Source organism: Myxine glutinosa, chromosome 11 (genome assembly GCF_964187855.1).
Source record: "Myxine glutinosa chromosome 11, kmMyxGlut1.1, whole genome shotgun sequence".
Classification (NCBI taxonomy): Eukaryota; Metazoa; Chordata; class Myxini; order Myxiniformes; family Myxinidae; genus Myxine; species Myxine glutinosa.
This window is the reverse complement of record NC_136271.1, coordinates 51,475,896-51,496,574: the sequence shown is the minus strand read 5'-3', so window position 1 is coordinate 51,496,574 and position 20,679 is coordinate 51,475,896. Positions and strand designations below refer to the sequence as shown.

Genomic DNA, 20,679 nt, shown 5'->3' with positions numbered 1-20,679 from the left:
TTTCTGGGCCGCGACGTGTACCTCTCCCAGCGGGTCTACCCACCTGCACACCCCCACCACTGCAGTTGCCTCCGAGCTTACCTGCTCCTTACCCTAACCTAACTACCTGGGGAAGGCCCTCTGGCGCTCTCCCCACTCGGTGCCCTCTCTGGCACTGGGCTACCCGGGTCCGTCCTCCGGATCCTCGGGCCCCATCCACAACTAACGGCTCCCAGAGCCCACCTGCGGCCTCACCTGCCCGACATCCTCACAGTGGTGGAGTGCCCAACCAACTACACACACTAACAGGCTACACGCCCAGCCATTTCCACAACACTAATGCACCCATCCACAATACCATTCTGCAACCGCACCACAAATGCCAATATCCAACCACAATTTACCTATACCCTCTACCTAACACTTACACTACCCGCCCCGGGTATCCGTGATGGGGGTCCACTCTTCCCCCATTCACACCTTCGCACCATGCACACCACTCCGTACCACTTACTCCAACTCTCTCCACACACCTGTACTTGCACACCTGTGCTCTCACACCTGGTGCCACCTGCACCCTTCTCTCCCCAAGCGCATTCGCGCTGATCCACACACACACTACTCACACACTGCTCCACACACCTGTCCAGTTGCACACCTGTGCAATCACACCTGTTCAATCCTCACACAGCATCATCTCATCTAACTACTCCCCTCTGAAACTTGCGCTTCCCAGTCGTCCCTTTAAACTATTGCGCTCCCTCGTCATTATAATCCACACTAATCTACCTGCGTCCCCACTACAGGTATCAGTCACTAACTAACCTTAACGTCACCTAATGTCATCTTCGCTAGATCCCTAACAATATAACCTAACCCACCCGGGCTAGTTTTCACTGCCATACACCCCATAAGCTATTGCGCATTTGCCCCACATGGGAAGGGCGGCAGGGATGCCAGCCTTACCCACCGGGCCCATCGCTCACTACCAATTTTGCACATCAAATTTCAACAAATTAAAAATTTGCCAATCACTACCCATCATCTGCCAATCACTACTGCCAATCCTTTGCCAATCATCAAATTTTGTTTTTTTCTAATTTCGGGGCCAAAACACTAACCTCATCACACCGTCTACTCACTAATGCCTCTCGGTGCGCCAATTCACTTCTAAAGCTCGGCTTCGTACAGCCAAGCCATGAATGCGGGTTGTTCTGTGCCAGCGGCTGGATACGTCCCGCACTCGGGGCAGGGACGGGGGCTTACCCGGGCCGAGATCCCACGCACCATCTCGGCGTGGAGCCATCCAATGTCCCGATCTCGACCTGCCGGAATGCCTCAACAAAAAGTGGTCGCCATGACGACCCTTTCTATCGGGCTGCCCGCTCCGCCTAGTGGAGCACGGACGCGGCCGTTCAAAGCGAGGCCCAGCACGCACCGAGGGCCCGATTCGGCTAAAAGTCGCTCTAACCTCTAAACCGGTTACCGTCGATGCTTCACCTGGACGCTTACACCCCGCAGCCCGTTCCTTGCTCACACATCCAGCCGTTTCCATGCTCCTCGTACCTTTCCTTACACACCCAGGTACCCTCATTCCACTCACAGCCTTGGTCACACACCTGACCACCGAACACTTTGGCACACATTCGTTGGTCGCACACCTCACCAACACACCTCTTCGCGCCCCCTCTTCTGTCACCTCCTCTGTGACAATCACAGGTGTGATCTCATTCGCACACCCAACCACGTGCCTCACTACCAATTCCAGCGTGCATTCCCACTCACGCTCTACCATTCCAGGTGTGCATCCTTCCATTCCAGGTGTACATCCTCGCTCACCTGTCACAACCAACTCACGCTCCTTGTCACTCTCACTACTCTCACCTCCATTCTTGACAGCGCACTCACCCTTACTCTTGACAGCGCACTCTTTCCCCATGCACCTGTCCGTTACACACCTTTCTCGTGCACACTCTCCCGTTACACCCTCTGTAACACTCACCACAGGTGTGCATTCTTCCTTGCCTTTGACAGCGCACTCTTTCCCCATGCACCTGTCCGTCACACACCCCTCTCGCACACACTCTCCCGTCACACCCTCCGCAACACTCACCACACCGCGCTTCCATGTGCTCCCTCGCACACGCGCTACGACCGACTCACTCTCGCCAGCACCCTCACTCCTTGGCACGCACTTTTTCCTCACACACCCCAAAGTCGGACTTTCTCGCACACCTCCTTTTTCGCACACCAGACCTGTCGCACTCTTCACCAACGGCCTCTCACGAACACCCGGGTCCATCTCGACCCCCAAGCTTCTTAAATCCCCTGGCGCATCATACGCACGACCATATTGGTCACCACTTACACCGGGTCCTCTTCCTCTTCGCTTCTCCTCCATCACCTGCGAATCCTTCATCCGGTTAATGAGCACATCATCACGATCCAGACACAGACTTTGGACCAAATCTTTTACCTCCTCTTTTATCTCTTTCTTATCCTCTCTCCGTCGCTTCTTAATTTCGCTCACCCCTTCTTCCACTTCTTCTAATTTCTGCTTCACCTCCTTTATTCCCCGGTACGTCTCCTCTAGCTCGTCCTCCAAGGCTACCTTGACCGTTTCCATGTGCGTCCTCACCTGCCGGTCCTTCGTCTCCATTACCTCTATCACCTCGTCCAACCTCGTTGTCAGTCCCTCACGTACCATCTGACATTCCCTCTTCGTCGCTATCAAGTCATCTTTTAGTTCTTTCTGCGTCGCCTTTAACCCTCCTAATACCGCAGTGTTCCTTTGAACCTGCTCCGTTAGTCCTTTTTGTCCCTCCGTCAGCTGTTCCACCTCCTGCGTCAGGTCCTCTATGCCCCCTTGTAACTTTACAGTCCCCTTTCTCACCTCCTTCTCCATGTGCTCCTTACAGTGCCTCACCTCCTCGCGCACTCCTCCGACCTCCTCACTCACACCTCTTCTGATCTCTTCTCCCATCACTTGCATCTCCTGCCCAGATGCCACCCTCATCTGCTCCATTTCCTCCCTGTGAGCATCCAGTTTGGTTTCTACCCCCATTCTGACCCCCTCTATCTGCTGCCCCATTTGTTTAACTTCCCTTTCCGCTTGGTCCCTCATGTCCCTCAATTTGCCTTCCATTCTGTTTTCTAACCCCTCTAACCCATTTTTCACCCCCTCTAACTGATTCTCCTGGGCAGCCATTCTGTTTTCCACCCCCGTTAACCCATTCTTTACCTCTTTTATCCCGTTGTCTAACCCCTCACCGGTACCCCTCGCTTCGTCCCTCATTACCCCCATTTGGTTTCCCATTACCCCCAATTGGTTTCCCATTACCCCCATTTGGCCCTCCAATCGCTCACTCTGAGCATCCATCCGGTTCCCCATTACCCCCATCATTCTGCTTTCCATTTCTTCGCTATTCTTGTCCATAAGGGCCTTCATTTGTAGAAAAAAAGGGTTCAAATCCACCAGGGGCGCTGCCACGGTCGCGGGCGCGGTCGCCGTGACCAGCGAGGCGCCATTTTGTGCGTCTGCTACCCTCGCTGCTTCGCTCTCCTCACGTCCCTCAATTTGGTCCTGGACCGACCCTGCCTCACTCTCCTCTACCGGACCCCAGCTGTCTTGATCCGCCATAGCGCGACTTTCAAAATTTGGGTTTTTATTTTCGTAAAACAAAATCAAATTTCGCCGTTATAATTTCGAGCGCCGGAAACGCGCTCCGGATCGAATTCTACCTCCCAACACCAATTGTTACCCTAGTCTGCCTAGTGGTACAATTGGTGTTCCAAAATTTGGGCCTAACAAATTTAGTCCCAGGTCCGAATCCGACACTCCTGACACCAATTGTTACAGACGCGGTTGTGGATGTTGGTTTACCGAGCGGTTTGGTATGACCGCGTCTGCACGTTTACCCGATTATACTCGAACGTTTGCCGAGTCGCGCTACGCTAAATCAATTGAGGAAAAGGACACAACGGCTGGGTTAAAATGACACGACACCAAGGGTACGGTTCTCAAGACCTCCGGAGGAGGTTATAATATTGCGGAAGGTCAGATTACAGGGATGAGAGAGACAGCATAGTAAGGTAGGCACTTAATTACGGTCTTATAATAGCCCCGACAGACGACAGATAAACAGGACAAAACTGACTCACACGGGGATTGATGGCAAGGAAAGCGGGTAGTCGATGGCTCAAGGTGCACCTTGGCTCAGGGACAGAATCGACCCGGTCCGGTCCAGTAGATGCGGGGAGGTCGCTCAGCGCTCGGAGGTTGCGACTTGTCTCTTCTTCAAGCTCGGGGCGCATCTGACCTCACATCCGGTAAGTCGCTGCGTATATCCGGCGGGGAGTGACACGCCCTCGGCTCGTTAGCTCCGCCCCAGATGGAATCGGCCCGTTGCTTCTCATTGGGTGCGGGGGTTACCGGCTCCGCCCTTGACGAGGGGCCGACAGGCAGCCCCTTCGTGGTAACCCCGTCGGCGCACATGGGTAATGGCGGCTAACCGAGCCGGAGTGAGGACGCACACTCCCCGCGCGCTGTTGTGGTAGTTGTTGTTGTAGTTGTGGTTGTTGTTGTTGTTGTTGTTTCATGGGGAAGATGGGAGGAGGTATGGGGAGGTCCTAAACTCACTACTGGTGCCATACGATCACATTCTGGTGCAACGAAGAGTCAGAATTAATGGAAACGAGTCCTTAACTGACATAGACTAAGAATAACTAGCAAGAGGTCCGAAAGTTGTCTACGTGAGATGCGGTGGACCTGGGCACGACATTTAATGGGGGAAGAAGGGGAAGGTCGGTTCTACAGAGTGTTATTTACAGGCAATGGGACTAGGGAATGGGGGATTGGGGATAGTTGGGGAGTATTGGGGAAATAGGGGAATATTTACAAGCGGATATGGAGGCCAAATGCCATATCCGCAACAATATATATATATATATATATATATATATATATATATGTATATATATATATATATATATATATATATATATATATATATATAAATATATATATATATATATATATAAAGTTGATCAAGGCACCTCCTAGCTTTAATGGTGAGCACCAGCCACGAATTATGTCTCACACGGTAAATACCGCATAACCCGCAAGGAACCAACAGCCTGTCTGCCACACAGACCATCGTTCCCGCCAGTGCAAACCAAAACCAGGGGGTGCGGTGCGATCGGCGGGGATAATAATCAACGACATAACAGCGTGACGAGCGCTGTCCCGATCTCCTGTGGACCGAAGTCCAAGACCAAAGCGTCACCTCCGACCCGGAGGCCTCAGCCCGGCCACTCTGTCAACAGACAGAGATTTATTCATTGGTCCCCATTGGCTAAACATCAAGCAGAGCCGCCAATCCAGATTTCGGGCTTATTAACCCTGTTTTGGGCCACAGCTAAGGCCTGCCTTTTTTACTGTGAAAAAAGGTAAAAAGTCAAACATTTGAACAGCCTTGGACGTGCACCTTGACCCCATTGCCAAGGCACAACGTCAACAAGGCTGTCCCAATAACATTACACATGCGCCTCAACCCCGAGGGGGAAGCACATGGTCATTCAAACGCATGCATCATGCCCCCGAAGGGCCACAATGCATGGTCATACAATTGGGACCACTCCTCTCAATAGGAGTAAGACCCCTTAATCCACCAGCAGGGCATTAATCCTGCCAGGTCCGATTTTGCAGGCTTGATCACGTGCTTATGGGGCCAGCACTAAGGCCTGCCTTTTTTACATGAAAAAAGGTAAAAAGTCAAACATTTGAACAACCTTGGACGTGCACCTTGACCCTATGGTCAAGGCACAACGTCAACAAGGCTGTCCCACTAACAATACACATGCGCCTCAACCCCGAGGGGGAAGCACATGGTCATTCAAACTCATGCATCATGCCCCCGAAGGGCCACAATGCATGGTCATACAATTGGGACCACTCCTCTCAATAGGAGTAAGACCCCTTAATCCACCAGCAGGGCATTACTCCTGCTAGGTCCGATTTTGCAGGCTTGATCACTGTTTTGGGCCACAGCTAGGGCCTGCCTTTTTTACTATGAAAAAAGGTAAAAAGTCAAACATTTGAACAGCCTTGGACGTGCACCTTGACCCCATGGCCAAGGCACAACGTCAACAAGGCTGTCCCAATAACATTACACATGCACCTCAACCCCGAGGGGGAAGCACATGGTCATTCAAATGCATGCTTCATGCCCCCGAGGGGCCACAATGCATGGTCATACAATTGGGACCACTCCTCTTAATAGGAGTAAGACCCCTTAATCCACCAGCAGGGCATTACTCCTGCCAGGTCCGATTTTGCAGGCTTGGTCACTGTTTTGGGCCACAGCTAGGGCCTGCCTTTTTTACGATGAAAAAAGGTAAAAAGTCAAACATTTGAACAGCCTTGGACGTGCACCTTGACCCCATGGCCAAGGCACAACGTCAACAAGGCTGTCCCAATAACATTACACATGCGCCTCAACCCCGAGGGGGAAGCACATGGTCATTCAAACGCATGCTTCATGCCCCCGAGGGGCCACAATGCATGGTCATACAATTGGGACAACTCCTCTTAATAGGAGTAAGACCCCTTAATCCACCAGCAGGGCATTACTCCTGCCAGGTCCGATTTTGCAGGCTTGGTCACTGTTTTGGGCCACAGCTAGGGCCTGCCTTTTTTACTATGAAAAAAGGTAAAAAGTCAAACATTTGAACAGCCTTGGACGTGCACCCTGACCCCATGGCCAAGGCACAACGTCAACAAGGCTGTCCCAATAACATTACACATGCGCCTCAACCCCGAAGGGGAAGCACATGGTCATTCAAACGCATGCTTCATGCCCCCGAGGGGCCACAATGCATGGTCATACAATTGGGACCACTCCTCTTAATAGGAGTAAGACCCCTTAATCCACCAGCAGGGCATTACTCCTGCCAGGTCCGATTTTGCAGGCTTGGTCACCTGTTTTGGGGCCACAGGGAAGCCCTGCCTTTTTTACTATGAAAAAAGGTAAAAAGTCAAACATTTGAACAGCCTTGGACGTGCACCTTGACCCCATGGTCAAGGCACAACGTCAACAAGGCTGTCCCAATAACAATACACATGCGCCTCAACCCCGAGGGGGAAGCGCATGGTCATTCAAACGCATGCATCATGCCCCCCGAAGGGCCACAATGCATGGTCATACAATTGGGACCACTCCTCTTAATAGGAGTGAGACCCCTTAATCCACCGGCAGGGCATTACTCCTGCCAGGTCCGAATTGCATGCAGTTTTATTTACCTGTATTGGGGGCCACAGGGAAGCCCTGCCTTTTTTACAAGAAAAAAGGTAAAAAGTCAAACATTTGAACAGCCTTGGACGTGCACCTTGACCCCATGGTCAAGGCACATCGTCAACAAGGCTGTCCCCATAACAATACACATGCGCCTCAACCCCGAGGGGGAAACGCATGGTCATTCAAACGCATGCATCATGCCCCCCAAAGGGCCACAATGCATGGTCATACAGTTGGGACCACTCCTCTTAATAGGAGTGAGACCCCTTAATCCACCGGCAGGGCATTACTCCTGCCAGGTCCGATTTGCATGCAGTTTTATTTACGCATTTAGGGCCCGCATGGAAGGCCTGCCTTTTTTACAATGAAAAAAGGTAAAAAGTCAAACATTTGAACAGCCTTGGACGTGCACCTTGACCCCATGGTCAAGGCACATCGTCAACAAGGCTGTCCCCATAACAATACACATGCGCCTCAACCCCGATGGGGAAGCGCATGGTCATTCAAACGCATGCATCATGCCCCCCGAAGGGCCACAATGCATGGTCATACAATTGGGACCACTCCTCTTAATAGGAGTGAGACCCCTTAATCCACCGGCAGGGCATTACTCCTGCCAGGTCCGATTTGCATGCAGTTTTTTCCCACCTGTATTGGGGGCCACAGGGAAGCCCTGCCTTTTTTACTATGAAAAAAGGTAAAAAGTCAAACATTTGAACAGCCTTGGACGTGCACCTTGACCCCATGGTCAAGGCACAACGTCAACAAGGCTGTCCCCATAACAATACACATGCGCCTCAACCCCGAGGGGGAAACGCATGGTCATTCAAACGCATGCATCATGCCCCCCAAAGGGCCACAATGCATGGTCATACAGTTGGGACCACTCCTCTTAATAGGAGTGAGACCCCTTAATCCACCGGCAGGGAATTACTCCTGCCAGGTCCGATTTGCATGCAGGCTTGATTGTCGCCACAGGGCGGCACACTGCGAAAAATCTAACCAATGAGGACCAAAATCGTCTATTAAGTTGATCAAGGCACCTCCTCGCTTTAATGGTGAGCACCAGCCACGAATTATGTCTCACACGGTAAATACCGCATAACCCGCAAGGAACCAACAGCCTGTCTGCCACACAGACCATCGTTTCCGCCAGTGCAAACCAAAACCAGGGGGTGCGGTGCGATCGTCACGCTGTTATGTCGTTGATTATTATCCCCGCCGATTGCCATGGGGTCAAGGTGCACGTCCAAGGCTGTTCAAATGTTTGACTTTTTACCTTTTTTCATAGTAAAAAAGGCAGGCCCTAGCTGTGGCCCAAAACAGTGATTAAGCCTGCAAAATGGGACCTGGCAGGAGTAATGCCCTGCTGGTGGATTAAGGGGTCTCACTCCTATTAAGAGGAGTGGTCCCAATTGTATGACCATGCATTGTGGCCCTTCGGGGGCATGATGCATGCGTTTGAATGACCATGTGCTTCCCCCTTGGGGTTGAGGCGCATGTGTATTGTTATTGGGACAGCCTTGTTGACGTTGTGCCTTGGCCATGGGGTCAAGGTGCACGTCCGAGGCTGTTCAAATGTTTGACTTTTTACCTTTTTTCACAGTAAAAAAGGCAAGCCTTAGCTGTGGCCCAAAACAGGGTTAATAAGCCCGAAATCTGGATTGGCGGCTCTGCTTGATGTTTAGCCAATGGGGACCAATGAATAAATCTCTGTCTGTTGACAGAGTGGCCGGGCTGAGGCCTCCGGGTCGGAGGTGACGCTGTGGTCTAGGACTTCGGTCCACAGGAGATCGGGACAGCGCTCGTCACGCTGTTATGTCGTTGATTATATATATATATATATATATATATATATATATATATATATATATATATATATATATATTGTTACGGAAACGGAGTACGGCACTCCCCTTAGGGGGGGGGGGGGGTGTTAATCCCCCTTCTATTCTCACTGGCCGTCTCCGCTCCTGACGCTGCACAGCTACCTCCGGAAAGGCAGGTGCGCAACCCCGTTCGCGGCCGCGGACAGATGGTAATTGCCGAGCGGTTTAGCAACCGCAGCACGAACTATTAACAAGGAGTGACCCGATCCTTAACGTTGGCCAAATCGTGCCACAGGTATTCAATTGGGAAATCACAAAGACGAAACGGATGTAAAGGGAAGAAAGGCAAAGGGAGGAAATACAAATATTATTTATTACCAACTATTATTTACACAATAAAAAGAAACCAAGGAAGGAGGAAGAATAATAAAATAAAGACAGAAAGAAGCAAGGAGACACAGTGCAAATATTAGCTTACCTATAAACAGTCTTACTTAACCCAGGACAAGACACACAAAAGACAGACTACAAGCACACTTACACGGGGGATGATGACAGGAATGGCAGGAGGTGGATGGCTGGAGGGAGAGGCAGGTTCAGCTGGAACCGGAGCACGGTCGGGCCGGGAGTGAGCAGCCGCCGCCCTTTCTCGATCGGCGCGTTAAGCAGCCACCGTTCCTTCGCGGCCACGGTCGAAACTGCCGTCAAAGCCCCGATGCTGTGGTGGTTCAAGCTGCGATCGTTCCAAAGCTCCTGCGTTTTGGTGCGTCGCGTGCTCTCCAAGGACTCCTCTCAAAATCGTCTCTTGCAGCTCGTCTCGTCTCATCTGATGTGGGGGCGTTGCGTGACGGGTTCTCTCTCTGACGCATCTCTCCTCGCAATCCTTCCCCACACCCTTTCATAAGGCCCGTCGCGATCAAGCCGCGCCACGCCCGTGATGGTGTCTCACCAGCCCTGATTGGCTGGTGGGGGCTCGCTGGGCTCCACCTTCTCATGATGAGTGGAGGGCAACGCCCTTCTTCCCCAAGACGGAGCACATGGCCAATGGCGGCAAATGCTGAAAACTGCCCAATGCAGTTGGCAACGGAGGCTTTGCACTTGACAGGGGAATTGCAAGGGGATCTACCTTATTTGAATTCGGTGCAATGCAGTGTCAATTAATGGAAGACAGAGCCTTAAACTAATACACATAAAAAGGAGATATCGACTGAAAAGGGAAATCTATGATTTGCTACGTGATTGTATATGGACTAACTAAGGGACGACCTTTTGACCTTTACACACAACACGGAGGGTGATATTTACACACAAAAAAACACAATTCTCAAATCCACAACACTGCACCCTCATCCTCTTAGGCACGTCCCGGGCCTATTAAACATTTACCTTTAGTGTGGCACGTAGGTGTAGTTCCCTCTACATTTAACCTGACCCTGAATGCGACAGTTTTAAAACACAAATAAGTATGTCCCCCTGCTGCATTGCACCCTGCCTAACAGATTTACGCCCACAGCTAACCGAATTGCGGAATTGTCTTCAAACTACACATTTACGGTGGGGAGCATTATTTACAATTGACGCTGGTATTCACAAAACTAACCCAGGACCTGTGATTGTTCTTTTGGGGGGGGGGGGGGGGGGAGACAGCCTGCGCTGCATCGACGCACCATAAAGCACCAAAACGCACCAAAGGCACCAACCAGTGCACAGTCATCACAGTTCGTAATAAACAAAACCCAACAAACCCCTGGTGCTGGTCTTCCTCTTCGGCTCCCTCTGCTGGCCTTTGTGGTTCTTCCAGATGTTGTCTTTCTTCTTTGCTGGTGGCCTATTTGCAATAATAAAAACAAGCACAGAACGTGTCCATTGTGTTTTATATATGGCCCACAGGGCCGACTATGAGTGGTTCACCTGTATGGCATAGGTGCCATGTTACCAAGGTCCGCCAGCAAGATCCCGGGCCATCATAGCCGTTTCCAGCAGAGGGGCCATGCCCCAACCCGTGGGGTCCATGAGTTGTGCTCAGCCACAGACATGTGGTCCATAAGTGGTGCGTGGATGCAGGCAGCTGTGGTTGCGAGAGTTCGGGCACACAACGGCGGACTCCCGCATGCTCCCCTTGGTGCCCAGAGAGCACAGTCCTCGGGTGGGAGACAGGGGAACAGAAGACAGGCGAGCGAGGGGTAAGGTCACAAGGGTACACATCAAACAAGGCAATGCAAAACGAGGTGCGTACGGAGAGCGAAGTGAGAAAGCTCGTCCCTACCGTACGTCACCCCCCCTGTTACCTACTCTACCCTTGCCCTTACCCCATATCTACAAAAATCTACACATTTACAAATTCGTCACGACTGTCACGTCTTCCCCATATCTCTCCTATACCAAATTCGTCCCCACAATCCCTCTAACCAAAATTTGCCATCATTCAAATTCATCATCAATCCTCATAAGGAGGGAGAGATGGAACAACAAAGCACAATGTCACACCCACGTCATGATGCGTCTCACATTCCAAACATTCGCACAAAAATAACAAAAACACATGGCATGGTGTGGAGTACCGTCGTCACCTCAGGTGAGTGGATGCAGATGGTGCGAGGAGATTTCCATCCTATCTACCTTCTAAATGACATTAACACACTTTACACTACCCGGGGTCTTTCCCTGCGAAACCATTGGCCATCTTACACTCGATGCGGTTTTAAGAACCAAATTCCCATTGACCAAACTGTGGTGCTTCATCAATTTGGGGTCTCACTCCCCTGATTCAACTCCCTGTTCCTTTGCACAATTTCAGGACTGGGTCGTGTGGCTCTCCCAGCAGGTCTACCCACCTGCACACCTCCACCACTGTAGTTGCCTCCGAGCTTACCTGCTCCTTACCTAACCTATCTACCTGGGGAAGGCCCTCTGGCGCTCTCCCGACTCGGTGCCCTCTCTGGCACTGGGCTACCCGGGTCCGTCCTTGGATCCTCGGGCCCCATCCACAACTCTAACGGCTCCCAGAGCCCACCTGCGGCCTCAACTGGCCGACCACCTCACAGTGGTGGGGTGCCCATTCAACTACACACACTAACAGGCCACACACCCAGCCATTTCCACATCACCAATGCACCCATCCAAACACCATTCTTCCACCACGCACCACAGATGCCAATATCCAACCACAATTTACCTACTCCCTCTACCTAGCTCTTAAACTACCCTCTCCGGGTATTCGTGATCGGGGTCCACTTTTCCCCCATTCACACCTTCGCACCATCCACTCCACTCCACAGTTTTCACCATACTCACTCCACACCATCCATTCCATACTCCATATATTTCATACTCCATGTATTCCACACAACCATTCTCCATACACCTGCATTTGCACACCTGTGCCATCACTCCTGGTGCTTCCTGCACCCTCCTTCCTCCAGGACCATTTGCTCAACACAACACTCAATCACCATTACTCACTCATACACCTGTTCACTTGCACACCTGTTCACTTGCACATCACACCTGGTGCCACCTGCACCCTCCTTCCTCCCAGGCTCCCTCAATCACTCAATACAATGCACAATCAATTATTCACTCGTATACTGCTCAATACAACGGGTTTTTTTATACTGCTCAATACACTTTCGATTCTCAAAACCATTGCCTCAGGCACCCAAATTCTCCCACGCTCACACACACATCCTTCCCGAGCATTGCCTAGCAATTCCTCATGTCACCAAGCCCGAGAGGCACCCATCGGCTGCACTACGGACGCACCCATCGGCTGCACCACGGACGCACCCACGGGCTGCACCACGGACACCCACCGGCTGCACCACGGACACACGCACCGGCGGCACCACGGACACACCCACCGGCTGCACCACGGACACACGCACCGGCGGCACCACGGACACACCCACCGGCGGCACCACGGACACACGCACCGGCGGCACCACGGACACACCCACCGGCTGCACCACGGACACACGCACCGGCGGCTCCACGGACACACCCACCGGCTGCACCACGGACACACGCACCGGCGGCACCACGGACACAACCACCGGCTGCACCACGGACATACCTAACGGCTGCACCACGGACCCACCCCCCGGCTGCACCTCAGACATACCCACCAAGCGTTCTACACACCTGTTCTTCACTTGCACCCCATGCAAGCTCATTCACTCAACACAATGTCACTCATCTTTTTTTTTTTCTTTTTTTTTGTATACTGAATCGAGGCTGGTGAAAGAGCTGACATTTATTTCACAAACAAATCAACCAGACAAACAAAATATATAAAAAGAGGGAGCGGAAGACAAGAGAATGGGAAGCACACAAACACTTGAGGGCACACAACATTTAAGAGCAGGGAGATGTGTGGGAGGGAGAGGGCTTGGGGGGAGGGGGGTGGCAGAAGTATCAAACACAAGGACACCAAGGACTTCCAGGACAGAAGTTGGTATTTCAAAAAAGTGGAATTGGGGTGAAATTAGCGGGGATAGAAAAGATCAATGTTTTGGATGGGGGAAGATAAGAGATGGTGGTGAACAGCTGTTTTAAAGACCTGGAGGGTGGAGTGGGATTGAAGAGAGTGAGGGAGTTTGTTCCAGAGGCGGGAGAAAAGAGGAATGAAGGAGTGAAGGTGAGCAGAGAGTCTTGATTTTGGCAGTTTAACCATAAGAGGGTTGCAGGCAGATCTTGTGCGACCTGTAGGAATATTTGCTGGGCAGAGCCCAGAGAGAGCTGGGGGGGGGGGGGGGGAGGGCAAGGCCAGAGAGGAGTCGGTAGAAGATGGAAAGACCACCAACCTGCCTGCGGTGAGTGAGTGAGAGGCCCTTGGAGTTAGCTTCATCGCGGGAGATTCCAATGATTCTGAATGCTTTGGTTTCAACAGCGTGAAGACGAGCTAGGTGTGAGGCAGGTGCACCAGCCCAGAGGGGAGAGCAGTATTCCATTGAGCTGCGGATGAAAGCCTTGTATGTGGTGAGGAGCTCAGGTGTGCCAAGGAAGGACTTCGCACGACGGAGGATGCCCAGTCGGCGACTGGCTTTGGAGGCCAGATTTGAAATGTGGTTTTCCCAGGAAAGATCATGGCAGATAGTGAGACCCAAAAGCTTGAGTGACAGAACTTCTTGGAGAGGATTATTCAGAAAGTGGATGGGAGAGTTGTCCAGTCGGTCTTTTCGGAGAGACATCGTAAGAGTGTGAGATTTGTCAGGATTGAAAGACATGTTCCACTTGTATGCCCAGTCTGTGATTTTGTCCAGGTCTGCAGAGAGTGAGGAGGCTGCAGACTGCCGATCTGAGGGATGAAGAATGGAGCGACAGAGAGTGGAGTCATCAGCAAAGAGATAGAGAGGATTTTCAAGAGAGTCAGAGAGATCATTGATGAAGACCAGAAAAAGCACAGGGCCCAGAACACTGCCTTGGGGAACTCCAGCCTGAACAGGAAGAGGAGATGAGAGAAACCCATTCAGGGCCACACGTTGATTACGACTAGAGAGGAAGTCCGCCAGCCATGCGTGGAGATTTCCATGGATACCAAAAGAGGAGAGTTTGGTGAGCAGAGCGGGGTGCCAGACCGTATCGAAGGCACGTGATATGTCAAGGGAGACAGCTCTAATTTCCTGTTTGGCATTGAGGACCTTCATCCATTGTTGAGAAAGCAGAAGCAGCATGTCCAGAGTAGAGTGTCCAGGTCTGAAACCAAATTGATGATCAGAGATCAAGCCATTGGAGAAGAGGAAAGATTTCATATCTGAAGCAATGATGGATTCCATGACTTTGCTGATAATTGGGAGAAGGCTGATTGGTCTGTAGTTGCTGGGATCTGTTTTTGCACCTTTTTTGTGCAAAGCGGTGATGTTGGCAGATTTCCAAGCAGATGGCAGATGACCTTGAGCAAAAGAGAGGGTGAAGAGAACAGAGAGAGGGAGTGAAAGAGCAGAAGAACAGGATTTTAGGACCCGTGGGCTGATGCCGTCAGGTCCAGTTGCAGAATCAGAGTCGAGGGTTGACAGAAACTTTTCCACCTTGTCAGGAGGAAAGGACACAGAGTCCAGGAGCAGCTGGGTGCGACTGGGTACGGTGGGTACAGAGAGGGATGGGTTTGGGACACAAGATTTAGAGGCAAACACAGAGTTGAGGCATTCAGCTTTTTCATGTGCGGAATCAGCCGTGTGGCCGTTTGAGGTGAGGGAGGGGATGGAGGGGGAACAAACACCAGAAACAGATTTGACCAGACGCCACCAGGATTTGGAAGAGGGAGACAGATAAGAGAGTTCTGTCCTGAGAACGGAGAGATATTGTTTCCTGGCTCTCCTGAGGGTGGACACACACTTGTTTTGGGCTTTGTGAAAGGAAATGAGATTTCCTTCCGTTGGATTTGCTTTCCAGGAGACGAAAGCAAGTTGTTTCTGGGCAATAGCCTCACCACAAGATTCCGTGTACCATGGACAGGAGGAAGGGTATGACAACTGAAGACGAGATGGGATAAATCTGTGCATGAGAGAGAGCAATTTACTTTGGAAGAATTCCCAGGATGAGTTGATGTCAGAGGCAGTAGAGATGGGAGACCAGTCCAGATGATTGATGGCTGCTTGAAGACCGTGCCAGTTGGCCTGAGTGAAATGCCAGACTCGTCGACGCTGAGGAGACTCTCTGAGAATGGTCAGAGAGATGTCCACTTTAACAAGCACATGATCAGATGAGCCGATTGGAGCAGAAGAAGAGCAGCAGACATTTTCAGGGAAGTTTGTCATAACCACGTCCAGAAGAGAAGATGCTCCGTTGACTGAGATCCGGGTCGGGAAATTGACAGATTGTGTCAGTCCCAGTGAGTCACAGAAATCCTTTGCTGAAGAGCCATGGCTGGTGAGAGAGGAACCCACACCCAGCCAACTGGCATGGTGACAATTGAAATCACCACATATGAGGAAGAGAGAGTTGGGATGGGTAGATAGAAGTTGGTCCATATTATCAGACAGCGAGATGTAGATGGAGTCATCACTGTTTGGTGGACGGTACAACACACATATTAACAAAAGGTGGGAGCGAAGGGGAAGCCGTAGCCAAAGGTATTCCTGGGGGTGAGGTGGAGAGAGGGCAGTGCAGGGCGAGTGAGGAAGAGAGTTTTTTATAAAGATAGCAACTCCCCCTCCAGGACGAGGCTCAGGTCTATCATACCGGAGGAGGGAGTAACCTGGGAGAGATATCAAGGAATCAGAGACATCATGAAGGAGGAAAGTTTCTGTTAAGCAGATCACGTCTGGTTTATCAGAAGCAACCTGTATGGAGAGATCAGTCAAGTTTGAGCGAAGGCCCCGGATGTTTGAGGTCCATACTGTTAAAGAAGAGGAAGGGGGAGCATCGGATACAGAACAGGGGGGGGGGGAGGGGTAGGGTAAGATGTGGAAGAGGAGGAAGAGGTAGGGAGAGCTGTTGAAGGTGTGTCAGAGATTTCAGAATAGCTTGGAGAAAGGGAAGAATGGGGTGGACAAAAGGTTTGATGGTGATTGGGTGAGGCGCAGTGAGGTGTTATTTGAGGAGGGGGAAGAGTGAGGCAGAAGGTTGAGGGAGATGAAGGTGAAAGTTGGAAGGGGGAAGAAGCGGGGAGGACGCTTTGAGGAGGAGGGGTGAGAGGGGAGTCTAGGAGGGGAGGAGTGAGGGAGGGTCTCGGAGGGGAGGGGTGTGGGGGGAGTTTAGGAGGGAAGGGGCAAGGGGGGGAGAACTGAAAGGGATGGGTGATGGGGAAGATTTGGAGGGGAGGGGCAAGGGGGAAGATTTGAAAGGGATGGGTGATGGGGAAGATTTGGAGGGGAGGAGCAAGGGGGAATATTTGAAAGAGATGGGTGATGGGGAAGATTTGGAGGGGAGGGGCAAGGGGGTGGATTTGGAGGGGAGGGGTGATGGGCAACTTTTGAAGGGGAGGGGTGATGGGGAAGTTTTTGAGGGAAGGGGGTGATTGGGGAAGTTTTGGAGGGAAGGGGTGATGGGGAAGATTTGGTGGGGAGGGGTGAGATTGGATTTTAGAAAGTGTACAATTAATGGGAAATGAACATTTATTGCAAAATGAGTTTCTTGAGACCTTCGAATCAAAAATACGTTCGAGGACACTGAAGGATGGGTGGAGTTCTGGAGTTTAGGGAATGTATGAAAGAGGCACTGTAACTGTAAGAGATGGAATTTTTTTTTGGAATGAATAGATTTGGTGAGCAAGTCGAAAGCATCCTTTTATAGAAGAAGAAGAAAAAGGTGTTATAGTACATGACAGAATACAGTTCTTCAGGGGACAGTTGAAACATTTTTTAACGACGTGAACACGTGATCACGAGCAACGTGGTCGAAGCACCAACGAACAAATAAGAACGAACAACGGATAAGAACAGAGAAGGGAATTTTTTTATTTTTTTTGTTAGTTGAGATGAAAACAGAGACAGAGACCGAACGTGAAAAGTGAAAAATAGAGACCGAAAGTCATTGCGAGTGCAATCAAAGAACCACTGAGACAGAAACAAAGCCTCAAGCCAAGGTCAGACACGGTAGCCTACTAGTACTACACTAGGCGTCAGTACTACACTTTTTTTTTTTTTTTGTATACAAGATCGAGGCTCGTGAAAGAGCGAACATTAATCACACAGAAAGACAAACAGACACACAAAACAAATAACATCGGGAGCGGCAGACAAGATGGGCAGAGAGGGGGAAGGACACAAACACAACATTTGAGAGCAGGGACCGAGAGACATGGAGACATCGAGAGAACTGTGGGAGGGAGAGGGCTTTGTGGGGGGGAGGCATGGGAAAGGGGGGGGGGCGGTGGGAGAGGTATAAAACATATGGACACTGCCAAGACTTCCAGGAAAGAAGTTGGAATTTCAAACAAGGTGGATCTGGGGTGAATTAGTGGGGGTAGAAAAGATCAAGGTTTTGGATGGGGGAAGATAAGAGATGGTGGTGAACAGCTGTTTTGAAGACCTGGAGGGAGGAGTGTGATTGAAGTGAGTGTGGGAGTTTGTCCCAGAGGCGGGAGAAAAGAGGAATGAAAGAGTGAAGGTGAGCAGAGAGCCGAGATTTCGGCAGTTTAACCATCAGAGGGTGGCTGGCAGATCTTGTGCGACCTGTAGGAATATTTGGGGGACAGAGCACAGAGAGAGCTGGGGGAGCAAGGCCGGAGAGGAGTCGGTAGAAGACAGAAAGACCACCTACCTGCCTGCGGTGAGTGAGTGAAAGGCCCTCAGAGATAGCTTCATCGCGGGAGATTCCAATGATTCTGAAAGCTTTGGATTCAACAGCGTGAAGCCGAGCCAGGTGTGAGGCAGGAGCACCAGCCCATAGGGGAGAACAGTATCTGTAGTACTAGTACAGTGTGTCAGTGTAGTACTGACGTGAAGTACTGACGTGAAGTACAGTGTGGCAGTGTAGTACTGACGCTGACACGATAGCGTCAGTACTACACTGACACACTGTACTTCACGTCAGTACTTCACGTCAGTACTACACTGACACACTGTACTAGTACTACAGACACGGTAGCCTACTAGTACTACACTAGGTGTCAGAATACGCGACACGAACTAACCGACGATTCTGTACACAGGTATGAAAAACCAACACCAAGAATACTATTAAAGACACACCAATAGTTACGCACACCGAAAGAAAGATACAGTTTCGACAAAAACACAATTGTAAAATTGCTTAACTTCGAAAGTGTGCGCGCATGGCCAGCTTTGAAGAGACGTGACGTGACGTGACGAGAAGAGACGTGAAGAGACTTTGAAGAGATTTAAAACGTTAGACAAGTGGTCGATGTTCGGGGAAGTTAGGGGGAGAAGTGAAAATCTAAAAAATAAGCAATACAGCGAAGGAAAGAACTTAAATTCACAGAACACCTATGTAGTCCAGGAATAATAGATTTAACCCGGAACAAATTCAAACAAAGCTGAAAATTTCAGGATATGTTCAGAAAACTATCCTGAATAACATACTAAAAGTCCCCAGACATCCGCCTTGTGCTTCAACGGAAATTCAAGATGGCGTCCAAAATGGCGGCAATTTTGGCATTTTATCATATTACCACCTAAAAACATGATAGAAATGCAGACAGGGTGTCAAAATACATGTTTTCAAGCACGAGGATTGTTTTAAAGATTACATTATGAGTTTATATGACTTATATGTGTCATTCGATCGATTATGAACAATTTCAACTACTTATAAGATTATATTTTATCATCATCGTGATTATTTTATCCCTGCATCGTAAGAGCATGACCAAGGGTTGGCGTCAGGAAGGGCATCCGGCCATAAAAACATTGCCTCAAACAGGGAACCATGATTGTCATGGGGCCCGCAAGGCTAACCCCTGCTCTAGCGGGGAAAAATGGCCTTAAAACGATCATTCATATTCATATATCATCGTCTTCATCACTGTCAGGAAAAACTGGTCTAGTCTCTTCATCTTCTCCATCTTCATCCAGCAGTGATGGAAATGGTGCAGCATTGTTGCAGGTCTGGCCATTGCACTTGACGCATAAGGTGGAGCAAGGTAACCCAAGCTTCCTGCAACCGCACGACGAGCCACAGCCATCTGCTTTGCAGCAGCATGATACCATGTTTAGCAGAGTGTCAGGGGCAATGGGCTGGCCTGTTTCAACGGGAATGAGATTGTTATCCTGCAGTCTCCATCCCCACTCTGTTGGCTGCAAGGGATTGCCTGGGAAGTGGTGGTTTGCATGTTATGGTCAAACAAGATGTTACTGGATGTGGCTTTCTTTGCCTGCCGCTGTTGTTCAACTGCCTTTGTGGAGCTGGTGTTATAGCCATCAAATACAACAGTGTTGCCTGCTCCATAATGTTTCAAAGTATAGGAAACGTAACAATGACACACATCACTGTACTTCGATGGTTGTGGCCAGAACACCGACTGCAACAGATGACCCCCATCCACAACGTAGCGACACTTGTCGGGCATGTCCGGCTGTGCAGGGACAAACAACTTCAGGAGTGTACCTAGGGCACTCTTGTTTGTCTTCCGCATGGCGGCATCGTGAAACAGGGAAGAAGGTTGAGGGCCAAGTTCGTATGCCAGAAACTCTTCCAGGTCCGAGCTAGTCTTCAAGACACAGTTTATCTTGTTGAAGAAGAGATCAGGATTCACGACTGTGTTTTGCCCCCTGATGTTGATGCTATTATGCTTATCATTCAACGTCTTCACTTTGTCGCTGCGGTGCAGTGTGATCTCTGTGAAGCGTTTGCCGGCTATCCTAGAGGCCGCAGTAAGACCAACGTTCACTGCATCATCACAGTTGACCGAGACATCAGCTACAACTCCAGTCGCGATTGACACCAGACGGTCTCGTTGATAACCAGCAAATGGTGGATGCGCCTGCAACCACTGCACGAAAACACCATGATCCGTGTTGAATTTTTCTTTGGTGGATGAACGGAGATCCTTATGTTCCGAGTTAGTTGTGTGTACACCAGTGAACTCCTCCAGATCATCACAGACAGGGACACATTGAGGTAAAGCATGACCCCATTTTGCCAAGGTACTGTCGGTAATACCTCGACCATGGGTC

General features: G+C 50.5%; 1 protein-coding gene across 2 annotated transcripts in view; it reads right to left on the bottom strand.

Annotated features, from left to right (window-relative positions):
* LOC137413067 (protein farnesyltransferase subunit beta-like) overlaps nt 1-20,679 on the bottom strand; it is a 456,508-nt gene that overhangs the window by 43,054 nt on the left and 392,775 nt on the right. The window contains exon 1 of one of the 2 annotated variants that reach the window (XM_078786671.1): nt 9,645-10,625. The exons of the other annotated variant lie outside the window; for it this stretch is intronic. The gene's annotated coding sequence lies outside the window, so the exon portion shown is untranslated. Of the gene's footprint in view, nt 1-9,644; nt 10,626-20,679 lie in introns of those variants that run through there. 2 annotated transcript variants of the gene reach the window in all.